Source organism: Cherax quadricarinatus, chromosome 1 (genome assembly GCF_038502225.1).
Source record: "Cherax quadricarinatus isolate ZL_2023a chromosome 1, ASM3850222v1, whole genome shotgun sequence".
In the NCBI taxonomy this organism is placed as follows: domain Eukaryota; kingdom Metazoa; phylum Arthropoda; class Malacostraca; order Decapoda; family Parastacidae; genus Cherax; species Cherax quadricarinatus.
Genome location: NC_091292.1, coordinates 89587673 through 89597062, shown reverse-complemented (window position 1 = coordinate 89597062; position 9390 = coordinate 89587673). Strand labels below are relative to the sequence as shown.

The 9390-nt window shown below is 36.1% G+C and overlaps 1 protein-coding gene across 28 annotated transcripts in view; it reads left to right on the top strand.

Moving 5' to 3' along the window:
- Window positions 1-9390, top strand: part of LOC128689409 (protein abrupt) — a 503752-nt gene that overhangs the window by 72 nt on the left and 494290 nt on the right. For 25 of the 28 annotated variants that reach the window (XR_011391809.1, XR_011391810.1, XM_070083616.1 and 22 more), the window contains exon 1: window positions 1-56. This exon is cut by the window's left edge and continues 72 nt beyond it. The gene's annotated coding sequence lies outside the window, so the exon portion shown is untranslated. The other 3 variants (XM_053777662.2, XM_053777672.2, XM_053777645.2) reach the window with 3 other exon arrangements.

Genomic DNA, 9390 nt, shown 5'->3' with positions numbered 1-9390 from the left:
CCCAGCGCCTCCCGCCATTTGCAAGCGTCTCGCACGTTCCTGTCTGGCTGTGATATGTGAGTATGATTTATTTCCCTCCCGTAATTTTGGCAATACGCCTTGTTTACGGTTTAGAGTTGTACCATTAGTTGAGGCTTCGCATAGAGATTATTCCGGTGTAACTTTTTCCGTGGTATTCTTTGAATTAAGGGTGAAATATGTGAAAATCGGAAGTTGAATTTCGTGTTCCGGGATTTGGGCGTTTGGCGGCGTCCGTTGCCGGGAGGGGACGCGCGCTGCAGTTGCTGAGTCGGAATTATTCCTCCTAACTCTTAACTTAGTTTATCCTGCTAGCAAACTTGATCCTTAGACTTTTTCTATTAATTGGAATATTTATCGTATTTGGCTTTTATTTTTGTTTATAAATTGTTGAGTGAGTGATGAGGTGAGTAAAAGTTGGTGTGATGGCATCTGTGGAGATGTGGTCCGGGACTCGGGCAGCCTCGGGACAGACAAAGAAACACCCAAAGGCGCCCATTTCTTGCCCGCCCTCTCACTCGCTCAACCCCCCGGGCTACTCTTAAATTATTGCACGCACCTTGCTAATGTTGCTAATAACGTGAGTGAGCGGTGCTTGGCCACGGCCGCTACTGCCACCTCTCGTCGACTCGAGATTGATTAATTTAAATTGTGATATTTGTGAGAACGATATGCGTGAGCTGGAATTACTGCCTTTGTTCGTGAGCTTCTTGGTGTCGACGTAATGCTCTCCTGCCTTCAGTGTTGTCTTAACTCTCACAAGCTCAGTGTCTTCCTCAGGTGATTTGTTTATAAAACACAAGTTGGAAAGTTTTCAAGTTTTTATGCACCACCAAGGGACCAGAGTGAGTTATGTTATATTGTTTACGTGGAAACATTACAAACTGGTAGGCCTAACATGTTGCATTGCCTTGCTGACCTTCGCTTAATTTTCCAGTGAAAATTCGAAGCTGTGACTTATTAAATTAAAAGTGGTACATATGAAATAGATAAACTTGAGCAGTTTGTGCATAGTTGTTTATTAAGCTTGTTGGCTTGTAAGGACATAAGAAAGAAGGAACACTGCAGCAGGCTTACTGGCCCATGCGAGGACCAAGCCTAGTCAGGGCAGGTCTTTAATTTGTTCTTAAGGAGTGGGAGTGAATAGGACCTACCTAAGTTGGAAGAGTAGGCCTACCCCAGTGCTCCCTGTTTTTCTTGTGCTTATTTTATTGTTATGGAATGAAATAAGTGCTGCTGATTATCATTTTTCCAAACTTATAGTTTTACAAAGAACGGGTTAAGTTTGTGTTAAGATTAAAAAACCTAACTACGTACAGCATTTAGTGAACTTCTGTGTAGCTTTAGTAATATATTAATATTTTGATTTATTAGTTTGAGTTTTAGCCAAAATACTATATATGTGAAGTTCAAGGGATCTCTGGCATTACCAAGCTGTCGTTCAGCCAGGTATCTACGATGTTTTACCATACTGGCAAAAAAGTTATTTACTACATAGCTTTATTAAAACTTTCGGGAAGTACTAAACCAACCTAAGCCAAAATTATGTTGGATATCTCCTGATTTTATTTAAACAAGTCTAACCTGCCACCTGGATAACTTAACATTGCTGTAAATAATTGTTCTTACCAAATGGTTTAAAATATTTGCCAGAAAAATAAGTGAGTGACTGGATAGTGTAGCCGATGCTCAAAGTTTTAAGATGTTAACCATATGGCAGATATTAATTTATAGAAAAGGCCTGTATGTCTGCAGGGTACTTAAGGTTTTTATGTTAGGAAACAAGGCATTGTTACCTAACACTGATCTTAACCTGTAAACGATCCAAACGTATATATACGTTTTTTCAACATTTGAAAGTATGTAAAAAGAATAGATCTTTTTGTTTTTCTACATTTGAAAATGTGTAAGAAAAAACTTTTATCTACTTTTTTTTTTGTTAAATTTGAAAATATGTAAAAAAAACTTAGATCTACTTTTGTAGTACTACACATGTGAACGTAGATCTGCTTGGACCGTTTACGGGTTAATGATGTGATGACACATCAGTGGTAAATCATTCCTTAGTCTACTCCCACTTATGTTTAATACATCATTTAAGTACATAAAACAAAGGATATTCACCAATTTCATATCTGTTATTTACATAAAGTTTAGTTATCTTCAAAGTCCATTATTAGTGTGTATTCTGTATTGAAAAGCAGGGCTGGCAAGTCCAGGGCCCAAGAGTGTTCAACGGTTTCCCACCATGCATAAGGGTAATAGATCCCTGGGTTCCCTTAAGAGGGAACTGGGCAGATGCCTAAAGTCAGTGCCTGACTGTGGTTCGTATGTTGGATTGCGTGTGGGCAGCAGTAATAGCCTGGTTGATCAGGCCTTGATCCACTGGTGAAGGACTGATTTGCAGGGGCACTGACCCTCTGAATGACCTCCAGGTAGATGTCCAGCAAATTCAAGTTTTCAAATTGCTGATGTTAGTGAGTTAGCCAGGTGACAGGGCTGGTAACTAGTTGCAATATAACCAAGAGTTGTTCAGTGTCAAAACTTCTGACTGATTGGTTACTTGTTAATGTTGGTGAGATCACTGGCATTCTCTGTATGATGTAAATATAATTTGGCATTGTGGATTGTATTTTCATCTAGAGCCATGACTAGAATTTTACCTAAAAATACATTTAATAGATATACTGGTAATAAATTTCTAGTACAGTGTCTTAGGTTGGCTCTAAGTCTACATTGTAATCAGTTGACTGATATCATAACAAATCATATTGTCAGTAGTACTGTGTACATATGTAGTATACTGTTAAATCCGTTACTTTATAGAGATGCTCCCTGGCTAGCCATGACGTCACGAGTCCTGCTCATTTGAACTGCTGCTACAGGCCCCTATGGGCAATACCCATTAGACCTAAGCTGCTCGTAGGCAAGGCTTTGGGCTCCCCTCAGATCACTTTAATATTCGCCTCCAAGACATCCAACGTGTGTTTGTTACTCCAAAATCTCCTCTGAACCCCCACAGCAATATTGGGTCCTGCTGAAGGCTGCTTTTATACGAGATGTTTGAATTTAGAGTTCTTGGGTGTTTCAGCATAGGTATTGGTCCTTGCATTTGAAACAAGCTTTTTGGTGCCAGTCCATGAGGGGATGTGCAAAGACTTGTACAGATGTAAAATCTTGGTGTTTAGGCAATGCAGTTAATTTCAAATTTAAGTTGTAAAGTAGCTTAGAATAAATCTTTAAGATTTGTCAATACATTTTGCTGCATTGACATCATGGTGCTAGGCAAAATTAATGATTTTACAAATAAACAAAGTCACGAGTTATCTAGGAGACAGGTTCGGTGACTTTAAAATATCACTAGCTATCTAACCATGTAATATAGGTGTAGGTTAATACTTGTCAATACTTTCAGTAAATTTATGTGGGAGAACTTTTTACCAGTATGAAAATATTGGAGGCTTTTGACCAAATGAGGATTCCTCACATGCTAAATGGACTTTTTCTTCCAAACCTTCTACTCCTATGAAATTTCCTGTTCTTTGCCTCTCTGTATTTCCAGTCTCTCAAGTCTTATCAACTCTCTTCAATCCTTAGACATCAAACCTACTTTTTTGCCAAACAAACTCCTCCCTTTGTAGTAATTGGTTCGGACCTCTCCTCCTACTGATGCTTTTAGAGTCTACTCCATTTCCTGATACTCTTATTCTCTCCAGTACTTTGGATAAATTGGCCATTGTCTTTCTGACAGACTTAAAGAGCACAAAAATAGCGTTAGACTTGCCGACTCTAATTATACTCTTTTTCTGACATGTTGGAGATTATAGTCATCCTATTACCTGGTCCTCTGCCAAAACCTTCTAACCTTCACAGTCCCCTGTCTTGTTGAAGCATCCCTAATACACAATGTTCTTAATATGAATCTTATTACTACTACTATAACTGCTACTAATACTTTTACTGCTACTAATACTTTTACTGCTACTAATACTTTTACTGCTACTAATACTTGTACTGCTACTAATACTTGTACTGCTACTAATACTTGTACTGCTACTAATACTTGTACTACTAGTAATACTTGTACTACTAGTAATACTTGTACTACTAGTAATACTTGTACTGTTACTAATTCTTGTACTGTTACTACTACTTGTACTGTTACTACTACTTGTACTGTTACTACTACTTGTACTGTTACTACTACTTGTACTGTTACTACTACTTGTACTGTTACTACTACTTGTACTACTACTACTTGTACTGTTACTACTACTTGTACTGTTACTACTACTTGTACTGTTACTACTACTTGTACTACTACTACTACTTGTACTACTACTACTTGTACTACTACTACTACTACTTGTACTACTACTTGTACTACTACTACTACTACTAATACTTGTACTACTACTACTAATACTTGTACTACTACTACTAATACTTGTACTACTACTACTACTACTTGTACTACTACTACTACTAATACTACTAATACTTGTACTACTACTAATACTTGTACTACTACTACTAATGCTTGTACTACTACTACTACTTGTACTACTACTAGTACTTGTACAGTGGAACCTTGGTTTTCGTCATAAATTGGTTCCAGAAAGTCTGATGAAAACCGAATTCAGTGAAAACTGAAGCAATATTTCCCATAAGAAATAATGTAAATCCAATTAATCCATTCCAGACACCCAAAAGTATTAACAAAAAATACATTTTATAGAGAATAACTATAATTTTACATACAGAAAACAAGGAGAAATAAATATAAAGGACTAATGAAATGGATAAACGAACATTTAACATCATTTTTACCTTTACTGAAGACTTGTTGGCGTATGGAAGACGGCGAGGAAGGGAGCGGGAGGAGAGGTTATCTCTGCCACCATCACTACCACCCTCTACCACAGTCACTACTGTGGTAGTGACTGCCCTCTCCTACAATCACTACCACCATCACTACCACCCTCTACCACCATGACTACCACCCTCTACCGACAGGAAACAATACCAGAACACGTGGGATGCTTTGTGTGGGTATGGGCGGACACATTTGGTTTAGCGGACCACTGTCAACTTGACAAAAACTGAGGTGATGAACGAAAAGTGGGTCAAAATTTTGATGAAAAATGTTGTCGAAAACCGAATTTGACGAAAACCAGGGCAAACAAAAACTGAGGTTGCACTGTACTATTACTACTACTAATACTTCCACCACCACACTACCTCCTCTCATTCCGACCCTGTCCCCTTTCTTGTATATATGCTGCCTCCCTTCCTTTCGTGGTTCTGTGTGACTAGTTAATGGTCCAAGTCGGACTGAAATGTCGTCATAAGCTTAATTCTCCAATGTGGACATTCGTGTAGTGTATGATGACTTGCGAAAGTGGAGAGATTACTTGTATTTCCAACATATCAGTGACATCAGCATAATATTTTATGGTTTGGCACTAATTTAGCTTTGTATTGTGAACTAATTTTTTTACACTATTGATAAAATAGTACTGCACTTGCCATCATAGAAATGAAAATAGAGGTGTTACTGGTTGCCTACCAAGCCTAAGTCTGTACTTTGAAAAGCACTGAGGCATAGGATTCTGTTACTTGTCAGTTCTAAAAATTTTGATACAGCAGTGCTTTTTTTGTTATTTTAACTATAAAATTTGATTCTGCTCAGAATTTTTAAGAATGTACTCTCTTTGTAGTCAAGTTTAATTTCTTAATAAAGTTAACAACTGCAGTTTAGCATCTATTAATATTACATCAGATATTCGTCTTGTTTTCTGTAAGCAACATATATACCGTATATCACTATATAGGTACTCTATGTTCTTTCTCATAGTTTACTGTGCAGCAACAACTGACCTTTAAAATTCTTGAGTAAATGACTCCATAAACGGGCTTTATATTTATAAGTACAGCCTCTCCTCTCTTAGCAACGTACTTGTTTACCAATGCCTCGGACTTACGACGGGCTCTCTGACTAGTGTGCTTACGACGGGCTCTCTGACTAGTGTGCATACCTACATAATGTATATTAGAGCTGATTTCCTCTATTCTGATTTTCTTTTCCTAACACAGAAGTTCTTTTGGTAATATTTCCTTTCCAATTTCATGAGGCTTGGTCTAAGACAGGGCCATAGTTGTGATGATCCCTAAAACCATAAACAGATATGTATAATAAGTATGGATGTAATTTGTGACTCACTAGTAAGTGACATTAGCTGCTATATGTAGCATAACTTTACTCATGACATTATAAGATGCTGTATGTACTAGGTCTGTACTGTGTATAAAAAGCATAAAACCGAAAATGCTTGATTATCGTCAAACTAGGTGTGCTATTAGTTCCCAGAGGTTTACAAGATTAACAAGAAATTCTTTTGGCATTTTGCAATGTTATAAGCAACAATGTAAAATGGCATTTTCATCTATGGAGATGGTTTTAGATATGAATGAGTTTTTCAAGTGTATTTCCTTAGCTGTCAGAACCTCAGACAGACAACCTTTGCACAGTTATGAAAATGGTATGCAGTACTGACAAGTTGATCAGTAATACACAGGTGAAGAAGTTGAGTACCTTTATTGTTGAAGTATTTTATCTATACAGTAGTCTTCTTCAGTCATATAGAGGTGACTAAAAAATATGGAGACAGCAAAAGCAGTGGTGAGGTAAAGGTGTGATCGGTCCATGAACCTTGAAGTAATTTTTGAGGATGTTGGTCTCTCAGCCTTGAGAATATTCAGCTCCATAGGGACTGACTATGAACTGTTGCAAGAACTTTGAGGGTGGACTGATTACTTCATCTTTACCTTCCCACTGCTTATGTTGTCTCCATATTTTTAGCCACCTGTATTTGACTGAAGAAGCCTATTGTATAGCAAAATACCTTAACAGTAAAGATCTTCAACTGTTGTACATGTTTTACTCATTAACTTTTGCACATTTTAGCATGAAATGGTTTATTTGTACAGCTCAGCTCCCAAGTGTGAAGCAAGAAACTTAGTCTTATTTGAGTTTTTTTTTTTTTTGATGAGAATTGGTATTGAAATTTGGCCACCACTGATCTAAATGTATTAAAGGAATGAATGCAATTTTATATAAATACCTGTAAGATTGAAAAATGTAAAATTCAGATAAGACTTAAAAATTGTCAGATTGAACTAATTTATATTCATTAAAAGGATATATTAAGCACAGTTATGGAAATACATAAGAGTGGAAGGAGCTGTAATGTTGCTGAACAATTATACAATATTAGGGGACTTTAAAGTAAATGTTAACTAGAATGAAAACTAAAAGTATTGTAAGTGTTTAGCAGGACTTCTTTCACTGGCTAGAAAGCCTTCTGAATCGTTCCTTTGTTATTACAGTGGACCCCCGGTTTACGATATTTTTTCATTCCAGAAGTATGTTCAGGTGCCAGTACTGACCGAATTTGTTCCCATAAGGAATATTGAATTAGATCAGTCCATTTCAGACCCCCAAACATACACGTACAAACGCACTTACATAATTGGTCGCATTGGGAGGTGATCGTAAAGCGGGGGTCCACTGTAGTTGGATTATTATCAAAGTGGCTCGGGTAATTTGCATTGGGTTTTCTGGGTTTTAAAAGCTACAGTTTATAGTTTTTTAATTAGAAATTAAGGTTGTTTAAAAGTACTGCACGGTATTTTTAATTACTTTACACGTTTAAATTTTGGGGTACAGTATTACCAAATCGTGTTTTTATGCTGACGAGAATAACCTTTTTGCTGCTGTTGGTGGAATGTAGGAAAAGTATAATACCAACACTTCAACTAACATTAGGACAAACATCTACAACAAACAAAAGCTTGGTAACCCAGTAAATATCAAAAAATTTCATTTTAGGGATGACATTTTTAAGCTAAAATTTTAAGTAACTGATGTTTTATTTTGATCTCTGTGAGAAATTAATCTATGCACTTTTCCAAAATAGCTATTAAATCTGCTATTTAATTTGAACTACCAGTGAATTAAAAAAGCATTGGAAATATTTGGTGAAATATATGTCAGTTAAACAAGACAATGGTGGTTATGTAATGTGTAGATGGAATGTAATACAGGTAGAGTATATAATAAGGATGAGACAGCAGTAAATAATCAGTACAGTAATTTGAATTTTTCTGTCATTAAAGATACGACTAGTTAATGATTCAAGTTGGGCCAAAATGTCATCTTAAGTTTGTCTCCTACGTGCAAATTATTTGTGTATAAAAGACAATTTACACATTATTTGTGTAACTTTGATTCATGTGTCCAAAAGTCTCATTTTCAAAGCAGATACATTGTTGAACTGAACTTGACTTAAACCATCTTTGACTTTTCTTGCTAACTACTTCCCTTTGCCAGTAGCTTGCCTCAGCATTAATAGTGCTTCATGACCCATAAAAAATTTGGTGTATTTTGTGAATACTGTGTTATAATGATCTCTCTGAAAGCCTTGTCTAATTAAAACAAACCTTTATGTAAATATGTACCCTATTCTTTACTGGGTTTTCTAATGAACCAGGATAAGGAGCTCCTTTGATTTTCAGTTCAATCAGTTTGTAATAACTGCTTGTTATTGTCTCTTCCTAACTTTTTGGGGTTATCCTAGGTAATTTCCATATATGTTATCAGGTATGATAATTGTGCTTAAGTGTACCAGTACCTAAATAAACTTTCTTCCATTGAACGAGGTTTCAAAAGAAAAACTCTAAGCTGCACAAAATTTTCTTTTACTGTGCACTTAATGTAATATAGTTATTGAATGAAAATTAATAGGTTATTAAATTTTTATGGTACCCACTGACAAAATATATTCAATAAATCAATGTTCATGTTGTACAATGTAATATAATTCAGGGTTACTTTTAGTACATTACTCCTAGCTGTGAAAGTAGCAATTTGTGCTATTGTGTGACGAATATAGCAAATACCTAACCTAACTGAACCTAATCACGTAGTAGACGAAAGTGCACTTTTGTCTTACTATGCTAAATTTCTTGCTGTAATGTTTATACTATACATGAACAAAACTACTGTACTGTCTTTCACAGATGTCAGCTATGTAATTATGCAAGCGGTCTGATCATTCAACACTGTTGTGTATGCAATACGTACTCAATTGTTGAACATTTGAAGGCTTGGATAGGTGCTGTATCACATCACATAGGTATTAAAGTTATAAAACTAGCAAGGTGCTAAAAAATTTGGGACTTGATTAAATGATTGGCCAGTAAAATTTTCATGCACATTATTTTTTTATTATTACCTTTTGGAGGGTGTGGTGTAGCCTCCTTAAAAAGGAGGCAGGCATTCTCTTAACTTATAGATTGCATAAATGGATG